Consider the following 27131-nt stretch of genomic DNA (forward strand, 5'->3'; position numbering starts at 1 on the left):
AGGTTGACAAGATGGCTTCTCCAAAAATACTGGATACATTGGTGAAAGGAACTACACGCTCGAGACACACACAACGCACGCTCGAGACACACACACACACCACTCTCCGTTCCATGCTGTTTCCTCCTCTCTCTGACCCCACCCTCATGCTCCTGACACCTAATTTGCTGCATTACCCAACAACAGGCAATCAGGATGGAGGAAGCTGCCCAGCCCCATAGCAGCCCTGCTCTCAGAAATTCTGTTGGCCCCCCAAGCCAGTCAGGTCACTATGTCCAGAGAGGTAATACCACTATTCCCCTTATCTATTCCGTATCGCCTGCAAAAAAAATCCTCTTTCGTGTTTCTGTTAGTGATATTTATATAGGTCTGTTCCCTATGATGATATGTATCTATAAGTGACCACATACAATGTTGAGACCACCTACATAAGCTATAAGATGAATAATAAATATGCAGAACATTACATTGTGTTTTGGAGGTAAAAGCGGTAATGTTTTGGGAATTAATTACACGTCTGTTTCCATTTTTGCATTCCATGTAGATGTTTATGGCCCTGGTATATTTACATTGCACTGAGTTAGTGGTACATGGCGTGTTTATATTGCTAATTTGCTTTTTAAATGTGCTTTTACACACATCTACAGTATAATTGACTGCATTTGTAATTCAGTTGAGGTCCCTTACAAAATGACACTAATGCACTTGCAATTCACTTTATCTGAAAGAAAAAAAAAGTATTTCTCAAAAATAATCTCTTTATTTTTAGCGCATAAATATTGTCCAATTATTTATTTAACCCAATCTAAAAAGTCTTGCCCCAGTTTTAATTTCTATAGTGTCGGGAGTGTTACTGGGCTATCGGGAGCATATGATTGCTTTTTTACACTCAGGGGAGTGTAACGGGTACTCGCCGCAAACAGGACGGAACCGCGAGGCTGTGGTGGGAATATTGATACACCAACCTGAAGACACGAAGCCGCTTCCGGATGCAGTACTCGTCGTCGTGGGTGGTTGGGTCAGGGTAGGAGAGAGCGGAGTAGTAGGGGAGAAAGCCAAGGTCGAGGAGTCGAGAGGTAGGGATCGTAGGGTACACTAGCCAAGGTCGAGGATTGGAGAAGTTAGCGGGGTCAAAGCAAGGAGAGGCGAGACATAGTGCTTTCGACCAGCACACGTCACAAGAGATTATGCTCTGCCAACTTCCTGGTGGAAGAGGCTGAGCCTAAATAGGCACAGAACCAATCAGGCACAGAGCTGCACAGCAGGCAGGAACAAGGCTGGAGCCAATCAGGCGACTGTTATTTGAAGGGGGCAGAGCCTGTGCCCGATCTTCACACTGAGTGATAGAAGTTGAGAGGGCTCTACTTCTATTTCACTTGGGTTCACTGCCGCAAAGGAGCGGTTAGCTCCTGTAAACAAGCCCATAGAAAATAAGCATTTAGACCATGACGTTATAAGAGAATAGCAAACTTTAAGGATCACAAAAGTCCCTGTACTATTCTTTTTTAATATAATTTGGCCGTGAAAAGTTCTCTTTGCCCTGCATTTATTTTTATTTTCTATGTTTTTAATCAATGAGTAAACACAGGCTGGCTAGATGGGGGGGGGGGGGCGTGTCGGGTGGTGCGGCCAAGATGTCGCGGAGCTGGTTCGCCATCATTGGCAGATTCAAATTTGCTTGTTGTCAGGCTGCGCTCACCGCGAACTAGATCGGACCCCGGTACTGAGGTGGGAAGGTATGACACCACACACCCACAGCAACGGGGGCAGGCCCGGTGGGCGGATAGTTTGTAATGCCGGGTGGGGTTTTGAAGACGGTGAGTTAATAGAATACTTGCCGGGTCGTGGAGCAGAGCCAGGAGAGAGGTCGGAGTCCGAGAGCCGGGTTCAGGGGTTGGAGCCAGGAGAGAGGTAGGTGTCCGAGAGCCAAGGTCGAGGATTGGAGAGTAGCGGATGGTCAGAGCAAGCCAGAGAGGGGTCCTAAAGCCAAGCTGGGTCGGTACACAGAAGACAACGAGAAATAAAGCACAAGGTGAGGCAGATACAAGGTAACGCAGGATAACCAGGAAACTATGCTCAGCCAAAGAAGGGAAGGCTGAGCAAGGTATAAATAGGCAATGGGAGAGGGGGATGAGATCCAGACGTGTGGGGATAGGTTAGAGGGTAATTGGAGCAGGTAAGGAGGAGGTGAGTGTTCCTGAGGCTTGAGAGGTGCGTGCCGTGCGGGAGCACCAAGGCCTAACCCCATGCGAGCGTCAGCAAGTTCCTGTCTGCGCGTGCGTGCTGTAATGCGGGCGTGAGTCCGTCCCGCAGAGGGTGAGGAGCGGGGGTGCCGTGGGCCGGGAGCGGCTGCCGTGGATAGCGGTACATAGGAAGGTAAGGGGGGAAACCTCTTTGAGAGAGGTGTACCCTGATGCCTTAGAGCACCCCACCCCCTTGAGGAGCGGCCCCAGGATGTCTCCAATATGGCTTGTGTGGGTGCCTGGTATGAAAGCGCTTCAATAATCTGGGAGCATGTATTTGGTGATGAGGTATCCAAGATCTCTCCTCTGGTCCAAACCCCTCCAGTGGACCAGGTATTGCACAGTTTCCCTTGACCTTCTTGAGTCTATAATTGATTGGATTTCATATTCTTTTTGGCCCTGTATGATCACAGGCTTGGGAATCGTAGGTATTTTATGAAATCGTGGGCTCTGGGACACGGGTTTCAAGAGGGAGGTTGGAAAAACAGAGGGAATCTTCTGAGACGGGGGAAGCTGAAGGCGATATGCAACAGGGTTAATCCGTTCCACCACGGTAAAAGGACCCAGGTATCTGGGGGCCAGTTTGGGGCTAGTAGTTTTCAGCCTAATGTTTTTAGACGACAGCACTTCTGGGCGGTGACGATCTGCTTGTACCTTCTGCCTGCGAACCACCTCCCCTAGTGCTCTCTGGATCTTCCTCCATGATTCCTGTAAAACCTTGATACGGTCGTCTGCTGCCGGGACCCCGGATGAAGTTGATGAGCTTGGGAGCCGGACCGGGTGGAAGCCGTAATTTATAAAAAATGGAGATTCCTGCGTGCAACTGTTTCTTAAGGAGTTGTGGGCAAACTCTGCCCAAGGAAGGAGGTCCACCCAATTATCTTGGCTGTCGGACATGAAGCACCGCAGGTATTGTTCCAGTGTTTGATTGGTTCTTTCGGTCTGACCGTTCGTCTGAAGGTGGTACCCTGAAGAAAAGTGAAGGGTGATGTCCATCCTTTGGGCGAAGGCTTGTTAAAACTTAGAAATAAATTGCGACCCGCGGTCGGATACAATGTTCAGTGGAACCCCGAGAATGTGGAAGATCTCCTTAATGAATGCGTCTGCTAAGGTAGCAGAATTGGGCAGCCCTTTGAGAGTGATAAAATGGGCCTGCTTGGAGAACCTATCCACGACTACTAAGATAGTGTTCGACCCTTTAGAAGTAGGAAATTCTCCAATGAAATCCATTGACAGGTGGCTCCAGGGATGCCCCTGTACTGGCAATGGTTGTAGGAGACCTGGCAGTCTGCTGCGGGTAGTCTTGACCTGGGCACAGGTCGGGCAGGATTTGACGAACTCCTCTGTGTCTTTCAGCATGGTAGGCCACCAAAACGTTCGTTTGATGAGGTCGTAAGTCCTTTTGGTACCCGGGTGACTGGCAGACTTGGATGAGTGACCCCACTCTAGTATCTTTCTTTGAAAGCGTGGGGCAGCGTATAAATGACCCTCCGGTACCTCATGACCCCTGGGAAGATTGGTCTGTGCTGCACGGACTTTATCCAGAATGTTGAAGAAATTGGCCGAAATAATAAATTTGGAAGGTAGAATCGTCTCGGGGACGTCTTCGTATTTGTCTTAGACCATGAATTGACGTGACAGGGCGTCCGCTTTTTGATTCTTCGACCCGGGGATATAGGAGATCAAATAGTTGAACCTTGAAAAGAAAAGAGACCACCGGGCCTGACAGGCTCCTAGACGACATGCGTTCTCTATGTACAATACATTTTTATGATCAGTAAGGATCGAAATAGGATTTTCCGTACCCTCTAAGAGATGCCTCCATTCCTGTAGGGCGAGTTTGATGGCCAGGAGTTCCCTATTGCCGACATCGTAATTTTGTTCTGCTGGTGAAAATCTTGGGATGAAAAACGAGCCGGGATGGAGCTTGTCCTGTGGGGATTGTCTTTGCGAGAGGATGGCTCCTGCGCCGATATCTGTAGTGTCTACCTCCATGGTAAAAGGAAGTTTGGGGTCTGGGTGACGTAGGATGGGTGGGGTGGAAAAAGTCCTTTTAAGGGCCTTGAAGGCTAGAAGTGCCTTAGGTGTTAGCTCCTTTCTTAGTCAGGAGGGTGATGGGCGCCACAGTAGAAGAAAAGTTCTTGATGAACTTCCGATAATAATTTGCGAATCCCAGGAATCGCTGTATGGCCTTCAAGGACGTTGGTTGTGGACATTCTAATACGGCTTTTAGCTTGGCCAGGTCTATGAAGAATCCCTTGTCGGAAATTATGTAACCCAGGAAGGCAATGGAGAACTGGTGGAATAAGCATTTCTCCAACTTGGCGTATAAGAAATTTTCTCGGAGGCGTGTTAGGACCAGCTTAGTATGCTGGATATGGTAAGTAAGAGATCTAGCAAAAATAAGAATATCATCAAGATAAATAATGAGAAAAGTGTTAAGAAGGTCCCGAAAGATCTCATTAACAAATTCCTGGAAGACTGTGGGGGCATTACAGAGACCGAAGGGCATAACCAGATATTCGTAGTGCCCATCCCGGGTGTTAAATGCAGTCTTCCATTCGTCACTTTGGCGAATACGGATAAGGTTATAGGCTCTTCTGAGGGACTATACGCAGTGACAGCCCTAGCGCGGAGTGACACTTCTGTTGTTCTTCTGAGGTCCAGTTTACAAAAAATAGTAGCCCCATGTAAGCGGTGAAAGAGTTCAGAGATATGTGACAGGGGGTAACGGTTTTTGACCGTGATCTTATTAAGTCCCCGATAGTCTATACAGGGGCGAAGGGAACCGTCTTACTTTTTTTACAAAGAAGAACCCAGCCCCAGCTGGGGAGGAGGAATTCCTGATAAACCCCTTTTTCAGGTTTTCCTGAATGTACTGAGACATGGCCTTGGTCTCGGGGATGGAAAGCGGATAAGATTGGCCCTTAGGACTGCACCGGGCAGGAGATCGATGGGGGAAGAACCTCGGAGCGTACCTTATCAAACACATCTGCGAATTCTGTGTATACCACTGAAAGGGAGGCTTTGTCCCCTGCAGGCACCTTTACCCCGCCGATTTGTTGCTTCGGGAGAAGACAGGACTTGTTGCACAGAGGGCTCTGTTGTATGGGTCTCTTGTTGACCCAGTCCAATTGTGGGTTGTGTAGTTGCAACCACGGAAGACTCAGTATAATCTCAACTGAAAGAGTGTGAATGACGTCCAGAATGATCTCCTGCTGATGGCCGTCTTCAGTGGAGAGGGATAATGCACATGTCTCCAAAGAGATGTAGGCGGGTTGAAGGGGTCGTCCGTCAATGGCTTCCATCCCGACGGGGGCTGCTTTGGGTAGGAGCGGGATCTTATTCTTGGTGGCGAAATCCTGATCAGTAAAATTGCCGCCAGAATCAATGAATGCAGAGGTGGTGATCTGGAAATTTTCTCCTGTAAGCCGAATAGGCAGCATAATCCGGGTTGGGAATTTTTCCTGGGGAGAAGGGAACAGAGAAATGGTACCCAATGTGACCTCTTCATACCTCAATGGGTTCTGGCGTTTCCTGGAAGGGAGAGGGCAGTTTGCCAGCAGATGCCCAGGATGACCGCAGTAGGGGCACAGGCCGCCGTCCCGCCGGCGCTGTCTCTCCGTTGTGGACAAGCGGTGACTCCCCAGTTGCATGGGCTCGGGTTCGTCGGAAGGCGGAGGAACATAGGGAACAAGGCTGCGACTAGCGGATCTGGTGGGGACAGAGCTGGGGAGTGAACGTTCGACCCTTTTCTCCTGGAGACACTGATCCACACGGATGCACACAGAGATAAGGTCCTCCAGTCGGGTGGGTTTCTCTTGGGTCGTCATCTGATCCTTAATAGGCTTGGCAAGCCCCTGCCAGAAGGCTGCGGACAAGGCCTCATCATTCCAGGCAGTTTCGGCCGTGACGGTCCGGAATTCCAGTGCATACTTGGTGACGGATCGGGAACCCTGGGAGAGATGGAAGAGGCCGCCATGATCTTACGGCCGGGGGTATCAAATACCTTTTTGAATTCCCTGAGGAAGCGAGGATAGTCGTGCGTGATTTCGTGTCTCTGTTCCCAAATAGGAGATGTCCAGGCCAGCGCGTCACCAGTCAGCAAGGCGATGATAAAAACGACTCTTGATCTTGCAGAGGGAAATCGAGAAGGGGTCAACTCAAACTGGATCTCGCACTGGTTGAGGAACCCTCTGCATTCGTGGGGTTCTCCTGCATAGTAGTTTGGGGTTGGTAGTTGTGGTTCTGTAAACGTGGGAGAGTCCGGGGGAAGTGGAACTGCAGCAGCCGTGGCAGTGGGACTAGGTGGGTTTTATGCTATTAAGATTGTATTATTAATACTCCTCTCTCTCTCTCCATATAATTACACATTTGTCCGTATATTTTTTATGTATACTCTTAATATTGTTCAATATACAGGTAAACCCCGTTATAACGCGGTCCTCGGGGTCCACCCCGAGACCACCGCGTTAGTAACGGGGTCGCGCTAATTTTAAAAAAAAATGGCCGCCGCGCGCCTGATCGGGAGGGAGTGAGGAGGGAAGGAAGAGGTCTGCACAACATGCGGGCCGCATGCCGTCTGGCCTCTCTGTGGGGCCCTGGCCGGGCGCCAGTTAATTAAATAAATTTAAAAAAAAAAGTTTAAAAAACGGCGGCGACTCCCTCCTCCCAGCCCCCTCCCTCTCCCTCCCTCTCCCCTCCCTCTCAGCCCCCTCCCTCTCTCTCCCAGCCACCGGCAGCCGTGTTGCTGACATGTGAGGGGGGGGGTGGGCTGCTGACGTGAGGGGGGGTGGGCTGCTGACATGTGAGGGGGGGGTGGGCTGCTGACGTGAGGGGGGGGTGGGCTGCTGACATGTGAGTGTATTGTGAGAGCGGAGTGCTGTGAGAGTGTGCTGTGAGCAGTGTGCAGTGAGAGTGTGCTGTGAGCAGTGTGTGCAGTGAGCAGTGTGCAGTGAGAGTGTGTGCAGTGAGAGTGTGTGCAGTGAGAGTGTGTGCAGTGAGAGTGTGTGCAGTGGGAGTGTGTGCGTGCAGTGGGAGTGTGTGCGTGCAGTGGGAGTGTGCGTGCAGTGTAGAGTGTGTGCTGGGAGTGTGTGCAGTGAGTGCTGGGAGTGTGTGCAGTGTGCTGTGAGCAGTGTGTGTGCAGTGAGCAGTGTGTGTGCAGTGAGCAGTGTGCAGTGAAGTGTGTGCAGTGTGCAGTGAGAGAGTGCAGTGAGAGAGTGTGCAGTGAGAGAGTGTGCAGTGAGAGAGTGTGCAGTGAGAGAGTGTGCAGTGAGAGTGTGTGCAGTGAGAGTGTGTGCAGTGTGCAATGAGAGTGTGTGCAGTGTGCAATGAGAGTGTGTGCAGTGTGCAGTGAACAGTGTGTGCAGTGAACAGTGTGTGCCGTGAGTGTGTGCCGTGAGAGTGTGTGCAGTGTGAGCAGTGAGTGTGTGCAGTGTGTGCACTGTGCAGTGTGAGCAGTGTGTGCAGTGTGCTTTTTTTTTTTTTTTTTAAACGGGAGCCACGTGAAAGCCGCGTTATAACCGATTCGCGTTATAACGGGTCGCGTTATAACGGGGTTTACCTGTATTTTTAAATATGTTTATTGAGTTTTAAGTAATATTTTATTTATTAAAGGTTATCAGTGCACTAGATCATATCTTTTAGACTTTAGTTTTTTTTGCCACAGAGTTATGTACTCGTTTGAGAGAACCTGTGGATTAAGAATCAATTAACTATGCTAATTGGCAATGCTATATATATGCTATACCCATTACGGCTGTATTCCGCTCCTGACGAAACTGAGATCAGCGAAACGTGTAGAGCCTGCAAATGTGAGCTGTGAGATCAAGCCGAGAGGATCAGCTGCCGTACACCTGTCCCCTTCCCTGCGAATCCAGAAGTAGCAAAGACACCGGCGGATGTGACGTAAGACGCCATCCAAAGCCATCCAGCTGCTGGAGAAACTCAAGACAGACGGGCCTTTACCATACCTCCACGGCGCGAGATCATCTCAAGCTTACCTTCTAATATGATGTGCCTGTTTATAATGTATTGTACACCATGTGAGTACATATATTGCTGCTATTTTAATATTTTTGATAAACGTTTTATTGATCTGCACTAGTGGTTGTACCGTTGTTTCTCTTCTCCCTGAGATTTACCACGATTGAATTATGCACCAGAGAAGCTGTTGTCTAGCCTCCTGTTACTGCTGGTTTATATCCTACATCCTGTAAGTAGGTTCTTCATACGAGCCAAGACTTGTTCCTATTTCATTCATCAACTGTGTGGCAGAAGTGCACTAGATATTTTTCTTTCATTTCTTGGGGTGTTCCTAATATATGCTCCATCCTAATCTTGGACGTGTCTACTTGCATTAGGGAATCCTTTCAATTCCCATTGGAGGTTGAGAATTTCTGTATTTTTTAACCTTACATTAGATTAATAATCCACATATGAGCACTATTATATCACTAAATATTTATCACATTTTGTTTAGCACTGTGTTTTAAGCGCCTATCTAAATCACTTGGGTGGTGGGAGAGAACCATCTTAGAAATTTCGGAGGTTAAGGAAGTGACTTGTGTCTCCAACCGGTAGAGTCGGTCAAGGGGGCTGGACTGCCCTGCCTCACCGGGGTCCATGTTCGTGGGGCTGAACATAATGTCAGGCTGCGCTCACCGCAAACTAGATCGGACCCCGGTACTGATGTGGGACAGTATGACACCACACCCACGGCAACGGGGGCAGGCCTGGTAGGCAGATAGTCTGTAATGCCGCGTGGGGTTTTGAAGACGGTGGGTTAGTAGAATACTTGCCGGGTCGTGGAGTGGAGCCAGGAGAGAGGTCGGAGAACAAGAGCCGTGTTCAGGGGTTAAGCCAAGAGAGAGGATTAGAGAGTAGCGGATGGTCAGAGGCAAGCCGGGGTCAAGATACCAGAGAGGGGTCCTAAAGCCAAGCCGGGTCAACGACAACGAGAGATAAAGCACAAGGTATCCGCCGGGAGGAACACCGCAAGGAGACCAAGGGAGGTTCAACCTCTACATATTGAGAAGTGAACCAATGGAAACTGGCAATGCTCTACAAGAAGCCTTTATAATTGTTGTGTTTTTTAATATATATATTTAGAATTTTATAGATTTTTGGTTACATAAAACGCACATTTATATACAAATTTCATATGCAGTTATGTAAAAAGCATAGAAAACAGTACATTGAGCTTTAAATTACAATTGAGTCATAGCCATTATTCCTATATATAATGTTAGGATATTAACAACAGGAACATACATTAATTCGTAATTTATAAAAATAACATGTTTTGTAGAGATACCGGTTTGAAAAACAGCTATTATCTCTGTGTATGTATAAGAAAGAGTTCCCATATTCTAAAGTTTTTCCACGGTTTCTCTTAGTTTAGAGCTTTAACTTCCATTCCACTAGCTACCATTCACCATACTATAATGAGAGTTAATTGGTGAGGAGCCAGGGAACTTTTAATAAAAGGATACATTCAATATGAACGCACACACTGCATAAGTTTAATAAGAGTCGTCATATTATTAGACCACTTATTAGGTAAGTAATTTGAGAGAAAGATTTTCGGTTCAAATGGGATTGTTTCTCCTATAACTTCCTGCAAGGAATCCCTACTTTCTTTCTAATATATTTGAATATTGGAACATTCCCACCAAATATGAAAAAAGGAACCATCGAGTTCGCAAGTTCTCCAACAAAGATTAGGTACATTAGGATAAATCATACTAAACCTTGCCATGGTGTAGTATAACCTGAGAAACACTTTATTTTGAACCTCTCTGGTGTAGCAGATCTAGATGAGGTAGTGGCATTGTTCCAAATGTTGTCTCATGTCTCTTCATCAGTTTCAAAACCAATGCTTTGCTCCCAGGCAAGCTGATATTTATATTTTGTAGTGGATATTAGATTTATTATTACATTATGAATCCATCAAATTATACTTTTTTTCGTTTTGGATTTTTTTAGACAACAAAGTTTCAAAATGTTTAACAGATGTACAGATAGTACTTCTAACCAAAGTAGAGAGTTAACACAGTGTTTGATTTGCAAATAAGGAAATAGATAACGAGTACATCTCTCTTAACCTTAGAAATGAATGTATGTCCCCATTTTTATCAAGTAATTTATATATATTGTGACAGAAACCAGGGGTTGGTAATAAACTCCATATACAGGGCTCCCAGGATACTGAACAGTTTCTGTCCTGTCTAAGCTGAACAGGGCAGCCTCGTGGTACAGGCACTCCATTCCACAGTTTGTCTGCTGCCTGTTTTCTGTCACCTGTCATGCTGATTAGAGTTCAGGTATATAAGACCTGTTTCCTGTTTCCTCTGGGCCCCGCCCAAGAGCCTGGAAGGCTGTTGAACTGCAGAGGGGTGAGAAAGCCTCTTTCCCAAATCGCTTCATTCATTCTGTTAGTTTGTCTAAAGACTGCAAAGGTACTTATTTTGTTGGTGGAAGTGGACAAGCCACTTCCAACTCTGAGTCAGGGACATCTAAGTTTAAGTTATCGCTCAGACGAGCAGCTTTTTGTTTGGCTTTGTTTTCTGTTTAAACTGTGGCAGTCTCAGTGCCTGGGACTGAATAAACCAGGCATAGCCTGTTTAAAGGAACAGTACGTGACGTCTCATCATTTAACCTACCCTAAAAGACCGTGTTCTAACAGTCCCGGACAGACGGCGGAGCCCCGGAGTAAGCCGTTTGTCACATATGGTGGAGAATGCGGGCAGAACACTAAAAGGTCTGGGGGTTAAAGAACTTTAAAAAAAAAAAAAAAAAGTTTTTTTTTCTCTCTCTCCAAACAAGATGGAAGACGTGGTGAGTGCGCTGGTACGCAATGTCGCTGTCCAGAGAGACGCGAATGAAGCCCTGCAACAGGCGAATGCAAACCAGCAAGAGACAAACCGCTTGCTGAAAGAGGAGCAACAGCGGTTCGCTCAGGGCTTACAGCAGGAACTCGAGATCCTGAGGGAGACTATCAGTAACCTTCCACTGGCAGCGGCAGCCCCAGTTCCGAAAATGACCAGGGCAAGCCACTACCTTCAGAAGATGGGACCCTCGGATGATGTGGAAGCCTATCTTCTCACGTTTGAACGCACGGCACAGAGAGAGGGATGGCCAGAAGCTGAGTGGGCTGGTCTAATCGCACCCTTCCTAAGCGGCGAACCCCAGAAGGCTTACTTTGATCTAGAGCCAGCCGAAGCTAACGTCTATGCAAAATTGAAGTTCGAGATCCTCGCCCGCCTCGGCGTAACCACGGCTGTTCGCGCCCAAAGGTTTCACGCATGGTCCTTCACGATGGATAAAGCCACCCGAAGCCAGATGTATGACCTCATCCACCTCGCCCGGAAGTGGCTACAACCCGAGATCAACTCAGCAAGCCACATCGTGGAACGGTTGGTCATGGACCAGTTCTTGAGGAAACTTCCCTCTGCCTTACGCCATTGGGTCAGTCGGAGTGACCCCCACAATGCGGATGAGCTTGTGGCCCTCGTAGAAAGGTACAATGCAGCAGGAGAGCACCCGCAACCCACAGTCGTGGAGCAACCCCACTACCCGAGGTTCCAGGACTCTTCCAGAGACGGTAAAAGGGTACCGGGGTTAAGGGGAGCTGAAGAGCGGCGACCACCTTCACGCAGCACCAGCAACAGTGGTTCGCACACTAAGGGCAATAGCCAACATGGGGAGCCGGGAAAAGGCTCTAAGTGGGACACAGACTATGTACCTAAATGTGTAAATTGTCATGAGAGGGGCCACACAGCAAAAATCTGCCCACTAAATGATGAGCCCATGCAATGCAACAGCGTGGAACCTTATTCGCTGTTGTCCCAATGTATGGGCCCTAGCCCAGAGGACCCCTTGAATAACCATCTGTGGGCATTTGTAAAGGTTAATGGTAAGAGGGTTCGGGCACTTCTTGACTCTGGGAGTATGGTCACACTAGTGTCCGAATACCTATTGCCCATTAAGAAGAAACAGGTAAACAGTTCACAAAGAGTGGCAATTTGTTGTATACATGGGGATAATCATGAATATTCCACTGTTGATGTTTTTTTTGAAACAGAATTTGGTTCTTTAGATTTCAAGGTGGGTGTTGTACCCAAACTGGCACATGATGTGTTAATAGGGACCGACTTTCCCCATTTTCTAAAAATGTGGTCCCCAGCTCAGAATAGCGCCCAGAGTTCAATAGCAGACCATAACGAAGTGTTAGAAGAAACAAATCCTTTCCCTTTTTCAGAAATGGAGGTTGACGAGGGCCCAAATAAGAAGGGGGAAAAGGAGGAGTGCTGTGAAATTCCCTTCCCCATCACTACTTTGGTAGGGAATACCCCAAATCAAGATGTTGATCAGGCACTTACCACCCCAGTACAGGATAAGACCCTCGCTGACCTAGAGGTCAGTCCTGGGAGTTTTAAGAAGGCCCAGTGGGAGGACCCCACATTAGCGGTAGCAAGGGGAAATATACGGGACCAGAATAGTACTCATGGCCAACCAGATAGGTCACTTGCTTACCCCTACTTCGAGGTAGAGAACGACCTAGTATATCGGGTTGATAAAAGAAAATCAGTTACAACTAAACAATTGTTGGTACCACGGACATTCCGTAACGTAGTATTACACCTCGCACATAGTCATCCATTGGGGGGACACCTAGGGGTGGAAAAGACAAAAGAAAAGGTTCTCCGAAGCTTTTATTGGCCTGGGGTTCTGGCAGAAATTACAAACTATTGTTCCTCATGCCCAGAATGTCAGATCACCGCCCCGTTCAAAGCATACCGCAGCCCATTGGTACCCCTTCCCATAATAGAGGTACCATTTGACCGGATTGCTATGGATCTAGTAGGACCCCTAATAAAGTCTGCTAGGGGACATCAGCATATATTGGTAATATTAGATTATGCTACCCGATATCCGGAGGCAGTTCCCCTACGTAGCACCTCTGCTAAAAACATAGCAAAAGAGTTAGTACTTCTGTTTTCCCGGGTCGGAATTCCTAAAGAGATCTTATCTGACCAGGGAACACCATTTATGTCCCAAGTAACAAAAGAGCTATGTAAACTCCTAAAAATCAAGCATCTCAGAACCTCAGTCTATCATCCACAAACAGATGGTTTAGTGGAAAGGTTCAATAAAACCTTAAAGAGCATGTTACGGCGGGCGGTTGATAAAGATGGGAAAAACTGGGATTGTTTGTTACCATACCTGTTATTTGCCATTAGGGAAGTTCCCCAATCATCCACTGGCTTCTCCCCGTTTGAACTATTGTATGGCCGACATCCAAGGGGCTTACTGGATATAGCCAAAGAAACTTGGGAACACGAGGTTACCCCTTACAGAAGTGTAATAGAGCATGTTGCCCAAATGCAGGACCGCATTGCTGCAGTCCTACCCATAGTGAGGGAACACATGGAGAAAGCTCAAGAAGCACAAAGGAATACGTATAATAAGGGTGCTAGGGTCAGAATTTTTTTTCCAGGTGATAGGGTACTAGTTCTGGTTCCCACCGTGGAGAGTAAATTCCTTGCTAAATGGCATGGGCCATATGAGGTCTTGGAAAGAGTGGGAGAAGTAAATTATAGGGTAAGGCAGCCAGGTAGGAGGAAACCTGAGCAAATTTACCATATAAACCTACTCAAGCCCTGGAAAGATAGAGAGGTCTTGTTAACCCTAGTACCCCCAGGTCCGTCAGAGAATCAAGAAACTGACCCAGAGGTTAGCATAGCTGAAACACTGTCCGTGCATCAGAAACGAGAGGTCCAGAGTTTAGTGAGAAGGAACAAAGAAATCTTCTCTACACAGCCAGGTAAAACTAACGTAATTAAACATGACATAGTCTCTGAACCGGGGGTCCGAGTTAACCTTAAACCGTACCGAATCCCAGAGGCCAAGAGAGAGGCTATAAGTTTAGAGGTTAAAAAAATGCTAAAACTAGGCGTAATTGAGGAATCCCAAAGTGGGTGGAACAGCCCTATAGTTTTAGTCCCAAAGCCAGACGGTACAACAAGGTTTTGTAATGACTACCGGAAACTAAACGCGGTGTCAAAATTTGATACTTATCCTATGCCCAGGGTGGATGAACTTGTAGAGAGACTGGGCAAATCCCGATATCTCACAACCCTAGACCTAACAAAAGGGTACTGGCAGGTTCCCCTCACAGAAAGGGCAAAAGAAAAAACAGCCTTCTCAACCCCAGACGGCCTCTTTCAATATAAGGTGCTGCCTTTTGGCTTACATGGAGCTCCCGCCACATTCCAAAGAATGATGGATAAAATTTTAAAACCACATGTTCGGTACGCTGCCGCCTACCTGGATGATGTGGTAATCCATAGTGAAGATTGGCAGTCCCACCTTCCAAAGGTCCAAGCTGTGCTCGACGCAGTTCGGTCTGCTGGACTAACTGCTAACCCCGCTAAATGCACTATTGGTCTGGAGGAGGCCAAGTATCTGGGGTATTCTATTGGTAGAGGGTTACTCAAACCACAAACACTCAAAGTAGAGGCGATACAAAATTGGCCAAGGCCAGTCACAAAAAAACAAGTAAGGACCTTTTTGGGGTTAATTGGCTACTATAGGAGGTTTATTCCCAATTTTGCAACTAAGGCAACCCCACTAACCGACCTCACAAAAGCAAGAGGACCGCTAATGGTAAAGTGGTCCCCCGAAGCCGAACAGGCCTTTAGAAGCCTGAAAGAAGCTCTCTGTGCCCAACCAGTGTTGGTCACACCTGACTTCTCCAAAGAGTTCGTAGTCCAAACCGACGCATCTGAGGTAGGGCTGGGGGCGGTACTCTCCCAGGAGTCTCAAGGGGAGGAGCACCTCATCCTTTATTTAAGTAGAAAACTAAATCCCCAGGAGAAAAATTACTCCATAGTCGAGAAAGAGTGTCTCGCAATAAAGTGGGCTGTAGAGACACTCAAGTATTATCTGGTGAAAGTTCCGATTGGTCACAGATCATGCACCCCTTACCTGGATGTGTCAAAATAGGGAGAAGAACGCTAGGGTGACCAGGTGGTTCCTAAGCCTACAGCCCTTTAAATTTTCTGTGGAACACAGGTCGGGGCACAAACATGGCAATGCCGACGGGTTGTCAAGGATGCACTCCCTAATATCCATGGTCGCTCACCCCTCGAGGTCTGAGCTGGGGGGGAGGATATGTGACAGAAACCAGGGGTTGGTAATAAACTCCATATACAGGGCTCCCAGGATACTGAACAGTTTCTGTCCTGTCTAAGCTGAACAGGGCAGCCTCGTGGTACAGGCACTCCATTCCACAGTTTGTCTGCTGCCTGTTTTCTGTCACCTGTCATGCTGATTAGAGTTCAGGTATATAAGACCTGTTTCCTGTTTCCTCTGGGCCCCGCCCAAGAGCCTGGAAGGCTGTTGAACTGCAGAGGGGTGAGAAAGCCTCTTTCCCAAATCGCTTCATTCATTCTGTTAGTTTGTCTAAAGACTGCAAAGGTACTTATTTTGTTGGTGGAAGTGGACAAGCCACTTCCAACTCTGAGTCAGGGACATCTAAGTTTAAGTTATCGCTCAGACGAGCAGCTTTTTGTTTGGCTTTGTTTTCTGTTTAAACTGTGGCAGTCTCAGTGCCTGGGACTGAATAAACCAGGCATAGCCTGTTTAAAGGAACAGTACGTGATGTCTCATCATTTAACCTACCCTAAAAGACCGTGTTCTAACAGTCCCGGACAGACGGCGGAGCCCCGGAGTAAGCCGTTTGTCACAATATATATATATATATATGTATATATATATATATATATATAAATATATATATATATACATACATACAGAGGCGACACACTTTATTCTAACTCGGCTAGTTCCGCGAATTTCAGATTATCCCGGTGATGTGCGGTTTTGTGTCGTTTTCGCCCGGAGTGTATTGCGTTATTTTCCCGGCTGTGATTTAAGCATTTTATTCCCGCTGGCTGCAATACTGCAATGCCGTGTAAAAACACATGGGGGCGTTTGCGAGCTGTTGTCTAGCCTCCCCTGAAATTCATGAATTGTAATGCAGTATATATATATATATATATATATACTGTATAACAACAACCCCTATAACCCCTAACATACAGTACTGTACACATACAGTACTGTATATGCACATCAATGATACTATGGGCCGGCGGGGGCGAGATGTGTTTGCAGCAGAGAGAGATCCGCTGCTCTCTCTGCGCAAACATCGGCACATTAAAAATTATTTAAAATACATTTTTATTCATAGTGTAGATGTGCAGGGGGTCTCCGGTGCTGAACCGCGTTGGTTTCAGGTCCGGGGACCCTCTGCTTCCCGAGATACAGACCCCTTTATGAGGTGCCGGTATCCCTCTGCTTTGTTTACATGCCGCGGTCACGTGATCGGGACCTTTAAATGCAGAGGGATACCGGCACCTCATAAAGGGGGCTGTATCTCGGGAAGCAGAGGGTCCCCGGACCTGAAACCAACACGGTTCAGCTCCGGAGACCCCCTGCACATGTACACTATGAATAAAAATGTATTTTAAATAATTTTTAATGTGCCGATGTTTGCGCAGAGAGAGCAGCGGATCTCTCTCTGCTGCAGACACATCTCGCCCCCGCCGGCCCATAGTATCATTGATGTGCATATACAGTACTGTATGTGTACAGTACTGTATGTTAGGGGTTATAGGGGTTGTTGTTATACAGTATGTATATATATATATATATATATATATATATATACTGCATTACAATTCATGAATTTATGCCATCTGGCGGACACGCGAAGCATTGCAGCCTATTAAATCCTGAACCATTATCAATTAACACATCAACCGCGCGTCAGCCGGGCATGACCCGTGGCTGGGAACACAAAAGGAATGCGGCATGCTCCAGGTGAACAGCGTCGCATTCCAGGAACAAGCCAGGGACAAACCGGTGATTTGTTAGAATAAAGTCTGCCGCAGCAGTATATGTACAAATATATACAAATCATGAATATCTGGCACTCCTGTAGTGATATAATGACCTGGTGCTTATGTCATAAAAAATAATAAAGCATACATTACCAGCAAAGGTAAGGAGACATCAGCACTCAGAAGGTATAAGCAGCTATAAACTGTATTAAAGAAACTTGCATATATCCAACGTTTCGGTCCGCTGAATGGGACCTTCCTCGTGGGAGTGCACTCCCTGAGGAAGGTTCCGTTCAGTGGACCGAAACGTTGGATATATGTGCAAGTTTCTTTAATACAGTTTATAGCTGCTTATACCTTCTGAGTGCTGTTGTCACCTTACCTTTGCTGGAAATGTATGATATATATATATTATATTACATTGTTGACTGGTTGGAAATTTGGATTGAGACAAATGGGTCCTAGTCACGAAGGAGAGTTTGTTATGTTGAGTTTAACACGGAATAATACAGTATTCAGGAACACATAATGGAAAAGAAAATTATTTGTAATTGTCAGCATAGATTTACCCCAAATCTACCCCAAATTTGTATTGTAAATTCTGTTGTAGGTAAGAGGGTATTATTTTTAGATCCATATTTTGCATTTAGTCCTACCAATTGTGCCAAAGAAAACTGTTTACAGTTTGCATTCTCTACGCTAATCCACCTCTCCTCATCAGTGTTGGCGAACCAGTCCCAGATAGTTTTAAAGTGAGTCGCGTAATAGTATTTATGTAAATCGTGAACTCTTAATCCTCCTTTATCGTTGGAGAGATATAATATATTTCTACTGATCATTCCTATAATCATTACGATCATTCTTCCTCTAATTATAGAGGTAAATAAGAATTTTAATCAGTTAGTGTTAGGACCTGCAAATTTGGTCATACCTTAATGTGCCTTGCAGGCTTAAAATGCTTTGGCCAAAGGGTTTAACTAACTGACCCCTTTTCAAGAGATATATAGGTATTTCACTGTATTTTTTTCAAAATGGATGTAGCTTTGGGCTTCTTTGTTTTTTTTTGTATACATTTAGCCATACCCAGTAGCACTCGTTTTGACACTTATACACATATACAGTATATATTATGTGGTGATTTTTGGGATTCCTTAGAGCTTGCTTGGTATCTGTGTGTTTGTTTGTAATGTAGCCAATTCCCTCTGTGTTATTAAGTGTTTTCATCACCATCATCATTTATTTTTTAAGTAAATACAGGCCTCCACTTAAGGGAGTATCACAATACTTTAAAGTAAATTTGAAAACTACAATTAAATTAAATTATTTTGTTATACATGATAGCAAGAAAAAAGTCAGAGTTATTGTTGGGTTCTTGCCAGTTAAAATGGGCTGGGGACTTCAGGTTGTCCCCGGGCACCTGTAAGGGCCTTAAACTCAATACGGGCTGGGGACCTCAGGTCAGCCGGCCGTGACTGGAAACAGTGTTGCTCGACCCGGGGAGACTTAACCATGCCCTGGGCTGTTGGAATCTGATCTGATGACGTACAAGCACTCGGAAAATGAAGAAAGAGACACAGAGATTCTGATTCTTCATCTCAACTTTATTACGGAATAGCAATGCTATTTATACAGGAAAATAAAGTGTTAATTAGAGGCGTAAATTAGAGGCGTAAATTAGAGGCGTAACAATATTAGCATATTACTTAATAATAGCGTAGCTGGGAATTTTCCACTCATACACATTATCTATAGCCTTGGTTTCTGTAAGCAAAAGTGGTGGCCAAGCCGATTCCAAGAAAACACAGAACTTGTGTCCAGACAACAGAACAGTGCTGTTTTTTTTACCATAACTGGCGAAAGCCGATAAAACGGCCTGCATGTTTGGATGTCGTTTCTTGCGTACATATATCACTAAGTTCAGGGAAAAGTTCAGGCAGAAATGGTGTTCCTGACAAGATGGAGGCTTGGAGATTCTGGCCTTTATTTTAACCCTTTCAGTTTCTCCTTTTGTTCTCTAGAAGAACAATAATATATATAACATTAAACCTTTCTGCAGATAAAGGAAATGGCCTACGTCTCAATATGTCACATAATTTAAGGGTCAGCTATTTGTGAGAATTGGTGGGGGGCTAATTTCTACTGGGAGCGACTGTACAAACATCCTGCTTGCACGCATCTTTCATTCTGCATTTACTCAGAATGGCAAAACGGACAAAATGGCTGCTATGGTCAAAATGGCTGACTTGTTATCCTTTCCTTTTGGTTGACTCACGATTATTAGTGGTCAGGGAGTATTATGCCCTTCAAAACACTAATTGGCAGGCGCTTTGTCTTTGTCTTTATTAGCTATTTGTGCTGGGGCTGGCACTATTTTGACGTGCGTGATGTGTATCCATGATGATAATTAAGCAAACTTTTACTGCAGTGTTGGTGGTGAGTAGTACTTTAAATGGCCTTTTCATCTCGGATGAAGAGCATGCTTGCGTAAGAAATGCTTGACGATTAGCCCGTCTCACGTATGTGCACTTTCAACTTTGACCTATGCCTAGAGAGACTCAAAAAATATATTACCAACTGATTTTAACAATAACTACTGCATATACTAAAAAGGGAAACCTTTGGAAAGAAAATGGTTAAAAGTTATAAAGTTGGCAGATATGATATATCCCTCAACATGGACGGCTTGCTGCTTGCTTTGCTGTAACATCTGCAAAGGTATTTCTTAATGAGAGCCTGTCAGCCCTGTTAGTATGGGCAGCAAACTTTATTATTGCAAGAGCCATTGGAGGTAACATTGCTTCAAATAAATTCTGAACCTTCTGTTCATTGTGTATTGTCAACAAACATATCAAGTTCTGAATCCTCTATAAGGATCTAAAAGATTCCTTCCCTAACCTATGTAACAGTATCTGTGTCACTAACACAGTTGTGTGGAATTCGTGCCTCAGGTGTTGGTAAAGTAGCGGGATTTAATGTTGTGCATCTGTGAACGGTAATATTGTCAGAGCCCTGCAGTATTATCTTGTATTTGGTCAGCCTGCTCTTGGTCAATTGTGTGGACCTGCGCAGAAGTAAAGTATAGACTGCATGGGGGACATAAACCTATAAGGTGTGTCCTTGTACTAGAGTCTGTGCCGTCAACAAGAGTTGCAGCAGCCGCTACAGCTCTTAGACATGGGGGAAATGCTTGTGCGACAGAATCTAAGCTTTACTGTGCAAAAAGATTGTTCTGCTGCTTCAGTGCTTTGAGGAGAGCCATATCTGGGTATCTCCCCTCTTTTGTTCATATATTAGCTATATACTGTACCATGTGAATAATATATATTAACATATTATGAAAACAGTAGTGGCTAAAGTTTTGGTTGCTTGATCTGTAGCAAAATTAAACTGGGAAATAGATTTGTATGTGTAGCGATTATAAAAATATTTACTGCTTGTGGTAAAAGTAAAAGCCTGTAGTAGGTCTTTTAACATCTGTAGCATTAGCAATAGGGAACCTGTAAATATAAGAAAAACCCAGAAACCTTGGGCAGGAGATTTCCATTTAAAATAGACAAATAATTTTGCATAGGAATCCACACTAATTTCTCAAATGGAATAATATAGTCTCCTTATAAATTGCCGAGAACACTGCTAGTGTTCTGCCTTTAAAAAACACTCAGTACCCTTCCATTTGATTAAAAAAAAAAAATCTTAGCTTGTTATCAGGGCGTTCCGCCAGCCTGGGCCTTGCACCAAATGACCCTGAACAGATAAGATAACGGCTTCTTCATAAACTAAATAATAATTACTGGATTGGAACATTAGTTTAATGTTAAAAAATGGAGGTTTCTCCACAGCCCTAAAAACTACATTTTTTATGGCCTCTCAAAAACGGGACTTTTATACCAATAGGTCAAATAACTTATAAACACAAAATATATTCCAACAAGAGCATGCTACATTCTTCCACTCGTTCCTCTGAATGCCTTCTGAAGGAAATCTCATACTTTTGCAAACTTCCTTCACTACAAATTTATGCTATCCTGTTTCAACTCTGCCCTCTCTCAAGCTAAACATACCTACTTCTCTCCATTAATCAACACGCACAAGTCTAACCCACACCAACTCTTCTCTGTCTTTGACTCTCTACTCAAACCACTCTCAGCTGCATCTTCTTCCTTCATCTTTCAACAATTGTTAATTAGATGCGTAAATTAGAGGCGTAACAATATTAGCATATTACTAAATAACAGCGTAGCTGGGAATTTTCCACTCATATACATTATCTATAGCCTTGGTTTCTGTAATCAAAAGTGGTGGCCAAGCCGATTCCAAGAAAACACAGTACTGGTGTCCAGACAACAGAACAGTGCTGTTTTTCTGACCATAACTGGCGAATGCTGGTAAAACGACCTGCATGTTTGGAGGTCGTTTCGTGCATACATATATCACTTAGTTCAGGGAAAAGTTCAGGCAGAAATGGTGTTCCTGACAAGATGGAGGCTTGGAGATTCTGGCCTTTATTTGAACCCTTTGAGTTATAATAATACATGGTTGCATAAATGAACAAAGGTTATACATTCAGTTTACAGACATTTCATGGACAGTCTGACATCAATAGTGGGGAAGCTACTTGAATTTAATACGGGATAATACAGTATTCAGGAACACATAATGAAAAACAAAATTATTTGTAATAGTCAGCATAGATTTATGAAGATACGTCATGCCAAACTAACATTTCTAGTTTCTTTGAGGCGGTAAGTAGGAATTTAGACCAGGGTAATGCAGTTGATGTGGTCTAGTTAGATTTTGCAAAGGTTCCACAGGAGGTTAATGTACAAAATAAAGCCAATTGGACTCTGTCAAAATATTTACACATGGATAGAAAACTGATTGAAGGATAGACAACCAAGAGTTGTCATAAATGGAACTTTTTCAAGTTGGGCTAAAGTTGTGAGTGGAGTACCTCAAGGATCGGTATTGGGACCCCTGCTTTTTGACTTGTTTATTAATGACCTGGAGTTTGGCATAGAGAGCAAAGTCTCAATCTTTGCCGATGACACTAAATTGTGTAAGGTAGTAGAATCAGAGCAGGATGTAATGTCTCTCCTGAAGGACTTGAATAGACTGGAAACGTGGGCAGGTAAATGGCAGATGAGGTTTAATACAGATAAATGTAAAGTTATGCATTTGGGAAACAACAATAAACAGGCGACTTACAAATTAAATGAGGATAAATTAGGAGAATTCTTGATGGAGAAGGATTTAGGAGCGCTTCTAGACAGCAGGCTTAGCAATCAGAAATCATGATGCTCAGTACAAATGAAAGGATCAGGGCCTCCCGCCCTGCCCCCGGAACCCATAGCGCATCTATATATATATTTTTTAGCACGAAACGGTTTTCTTCTTATTGTAATATGGAAAATAACATTACAATGCAATCTGTTTATTTTTTCAACAAAAGACAGGCGACTGCCTGCCTGGGTGGGTAGGTGACTGCCTGCGTGAGTGGTTGTCTGACTGCCATTGGGTGACTGACTGCCCTTGAGTGAATGACTTGGGTGGGTGGGTGAGTGAATGACTTGGGTGGGTGAGTGAATGACTTGGGTGGGTGAGTGAATGACTTGGGTGACTGAGTGGGTGGGTGGGTGTTTGACTTACTGGGTGGGTGAGTTTTGACTGACTGGGTGGGTGAGTTGGGCGAATTGGGCGACTGGCTGGGTTGGTGGGTGGGTGAGTGACTGCCTGGGTTGGTGACTGACCTTGACCGGGTGGGTGCTGCTTCCTGCCCCACCAGACGCTACCCCCCTGCCTCTGATATCCCCGTGGCTCCTGCCCGGGGCAGGAGGTAGGCTCTGGCTCGAGTGGTGGGGGGCCGAGACTGGCGGATTCCGTGGCTGGAGATGGGCGTGTGGTGGAAGCTGGGTTGGCGCGCGCGGGGGAAGGTGGGTTGGCGGGCGTGGGCCCGCCATGGCGCTTCCCCTCCGTCCCACATTGGGAGCGGGGGTGGGAGGAGGGAGCGGGCCCACAGGCACAGGCCGGATACCCTGCTTTCCCTGCGCATGCACGCCGGGACCTCAGCTCTGCGCATGTGCACGGGGGGACGCCAACACCGGCAGACCCCCCTGCGCATAAAAATCTGTAAAAATCTGTAAGATAAGGGAGACTTTAGAGGTTAAATAAGCATATGCTTGGATATATTAACCCCTTCTGGGTTTATTTCACATAACATTAGTATGCATTTAGCATAGGGACCTGCTATAGAGACTTACCTTGACGTGGTTAGCAGGCATGGCATTATTTGATCAAAGGATGTAACCAAAAGTCTCCTTTATCTTATAGATTTTTACACCATATATATTTATTCCCCAATTATTGCTATCCCAAAGGGAGAAGCGCAGGGATTCACTTTCTGTTTTTCACATTTGTATTCTCAATCCCTTCACCAGCTGCATGCTCCTTACATGGAGAAGCACGGTGATTATATATTTGTCAATCAATTTGTATTAACCACACCTTTAATTATCAGTAACACTATTTAGTTGGAATTATATTTTTGCTTTATCTGTGATATGTTGTACAGCCTGTTGCCATGTGGGTATGCCAAGGTCATCAGCTGTATAAATTATGAGCTTGTCTTAAAGTTCTGCACAGAAGTCACTCTGTATGCAGGTCATTTTTTAGATTGTTCCCAGATCTAAAGAGATGTACTTTTCCTTTTTAGTTTATTTTTTTTCCTCTTCTTTGGCTGGTATACAAAAAAGCACAGCAACGTTAAATGGTTTATCCTTGGAAGAAGGTCACTTCTGCTCATAGAAATAAAGGCTATAGTTTATGCCAATCAAGAAAGTATTTTACGATCTTCTACATCAGGGGTGCGCAAACTAATTGAGCTGCGCCCCCCTGCCCGGGAGCCACAGTGTTCGTGCCCCCCTTCTCCAATAACTCAGCGTCAAATGACTCCTTGGGTCGTGTGACGTCATGTCACGTGACCCGCCACGTCATTTTACGCGTGATACCATGGTGATGCGTGACGTGCTGTGAGGAAGATTGTGGGGCTTCTGTAAACGCCCACGCTCCCCATAGAAACTCTCCCGCCCCCTGGGGGACGTGCCCCCCAGTTTGTGCACCGCTTTTCTACATAACTGTGCAATGTTATGCAGTGTATTGTCAATTTAAGTAGTTTGTGTATGTATCATAGTAGATGTGACTTATGCTTGTTTTTCCCTGCAGGTCCTGCATTTTTTGTATAATAAAGGCAACAACAAAAAATTGTAGATAATGTCACAGAGAAAAGACCTAGAAAAATTCCGCGATGTTGATGAGGATGAAATCTTAAACAAGTTGTCTGAAGAAGAGATCCGTGCTCTGGAAGGGGAGTTGCATGAATTAGATCCAGATGTAGGTATCGCTAATTGTAAAATCCTTGACAGTCATGCAGAAATAATATTATGAAATCTCTCTGTATACTGTACTGTAGTTCCCGGTATAACTAACTGTGCATAGTATCTAGCTTCAAATATGTCGATTCTACTGCTGAATTAAGGCTAACAGAGTTGTTTGGAGAAGATTTCAGTCATATTCTTCCATGTTTATATAATTGAGCAATTTTGGAGGGGGTTATCTTAATATATAAAATCGAAAGGTTAGTGCTATCTGCGGTGAATCTGATTGGTCCTCAGCCTCTGGCCAATCAGATTGGTGGCTCTGACGTCACCCAACTGCCACTCTCTTCCCCCTCGGCCACACACACACACTCACTCACTCACTCTCTCACACTCTCTCTCACACTCCCTCTCACACTCTCTCTCTCTCCCCATCCCACTCACCTCCCTCCCCGGCGCTCACTCACCTCCCCCCCTGGCGCTCACTTCCCTCCCTCCCCGGCGGGGGAACAGGCAGTGGGCAGGCAGCCTCGCCGAGTGGCTAAGATGGCGGCGCCCGGAAGGACCCCCTTCCTCCTGCAGCTGCCTCGCGGCACCGAGTGCCTAAGATGGCGGCGCCCGGAAAGATTCACCTACGTCCCCGGCGCTCACTTCCGGCGCTCATTTCCCTCCCTCCCCGTCGCTCACTTCTCTCCCTCCCCGGCTCTCACTTCCCTCCCTCCCCGGCGCTCACTTCCCTCCCCGGCGGGGGGACAGGCAGTGGGCAGGCAGCCTCCGGAAGGACCCCCGCTCCCCGGCGCTCAACCACTTCCCCCCACCGCCCAGAGCACGCTCTCTTCGGCTCACCCTCCACCCCCACACGCCGCTACCCCGGTCAACATCCCCGAGGAGCAGGAGGAGGGGACGGCAGGGAGTTGCGGCCGTGCAATAGCTCCTTTGTGCCACCGGGAGTCGCCGGAGGCCACGAGGGGGGAGAGAACCACTGGCAGGCCGAGGAGCAAGCACATGCTGCCAGGGGAGGAAATGCACGGGGAGGAATCCATGCCTTTGAGGCCCCCGCCTGCCTTTAACGCCCCCCCTGCCTTTGACGCCCCCCCTGCCTTTGACGCCCCCCCCCTGCCTTTGACGCCCCCCTGCCTCTGACGCCCCCCCTGCCTTTGATGCCCCCCCCACCTTTGACACCCCCCCGCCTTTGACGCCCCCCCTGCCTTTGACACCCCCCCTGCCTTTCACCGCCCCCTCCCTGCCTTTCACCGCACCCACCCCCCTCCCTGCCTTTCACGCCCCCGTCCCCTCCCTGCCTTTCACACCCCCGTCCCCTCCCTACCTCCGGGCAACGCCGGGTATATCAGCTAGTATGCAATAAAAGAATGCATTATTGAAGGGTTATGTCATTACAGTTACTTTCACATTGTGTCACTGCATGAAGAATATTGTTTATTATTCATGGAAATAGGATTTATGTAGTAGCTTTAATACTGTGATGCAATAATTAAAAAAACAAGGGATATATATCAAGATAATGCAACTGGCAACACTTACATAGCCTGACATCTTTCAATGTACTTGCCTGTAAGGCAGTGTATGGTTATCAACAACTTGTTGTGGAGCGGAACATACTTGTTCATATGCAACCATCACCAGGGATTACTATGGCCTTTCCATAGGACCACAAGTGGTTTGTTCAATTAGATTTGTAGATTAGCATTACACCAGCCTCACAATTTAAAAGGGCTAATGCTAATGGACATGCAAGAAAAGACTTAAATAAATATGATGGCTAGTAATTTATAGTGTGTTAATTACAGAACATACTTATGGAAACGTAGATGAAGTTTTAAGTAAAGAAAACACATAAAGGATCCACAGAAAATTAAATATAGAATAGAGGATTGAGCTATCTGTCCTTTCTCCTGTGCTTTGAAGGGAGCCATCTTGGATTTGTGATGTCATTTGGATGGCACTTATACCAGAAAAACTCTACTGTAGCGTTATACGATCTCTCATTATTACCTCTGGGCTCTCCTTTTGTCCTATTTGCCAGTGCTGCTGAGTAAAGCACCAGGTGAGAAAAAAAGGGGGGTTAACCCCTGCGACAAGTGCTCTAAGGCTGTCCGGATGGGTAGCATAAATCTTCGTATGACTTGTTCATATATTAACTGGAAACGGTCAGGTTGGTTTTAATGTAATTTCTTCATAGACTCTTGGTGTGTTATGGACTAATAGAAAGGAGAGGGGTGAATCTAGCGGTAAGAGGAACCGGAGATGCCAGTGAACTCACTGTAAAGTGTATCCCACGGCAAACCTCCGAACCTCTACACCGCATCCCCCACTAGCCCTGGTGTCCCACACAGTAAATGGTACTCACAATGTTGGTGCTGTGGAAGTGTGTTCTCACAACCCAGGGGGAGCATAAAGGAGAAAAAACAACACAACAATGTAAGTGCAGATAATATTGACGAGTGAAATAGCTCAATTGCAATCTTTGCTCATTTGTGCAGCCTACTCACCGGATTTCAGTGTTAATCAGGCTACATCAGTAAACATGGATCAGAGATAATCTTCTGAGTTTGAAGTGGTGTTACACTCCATTTCCAGCGAGATGGTGG

At 45.8% G+C, this 27131-nt stretch overlaps 1 long non-coding RNA gene across 2 annotated transcripts in view; it reads left to right on the top strand.

Annotated features, from left to right (window-relative positions):
* The window catches only part of LOC142496435 (uncharacterized), a 61291-nt gene that overhangs the window by 26819 nt on the left and 7341 nt on the right, over positions 1–27131 (top strand). For both annotated transcript variants that reach the window (XR_012801986.1, XR_012801985.1), the window contains exon 2: positions 24371–24538. This is a non-coding gene — a long non-coding RNA (uncharacterized LOC142496435). The remainder of the gene's footprint in view (positions 1–24370; positions 24539–27131) is intronic.

The sequence above is a fragment of the Ascaphus truei genome, chromosome 1 (assembly GCF_040206685.1).
Source record: "Ascaphus truei isolate aAscTru1 chromosome 1, aAscTru1.hap1, whole genome shotgun sequence".
NCBI classification, from domain to species: Eukaryota; Metazoa; Chordata; class Amphibia; order Anura; family Ascaphidae; genus Ascaphus; species Ascaphus truei.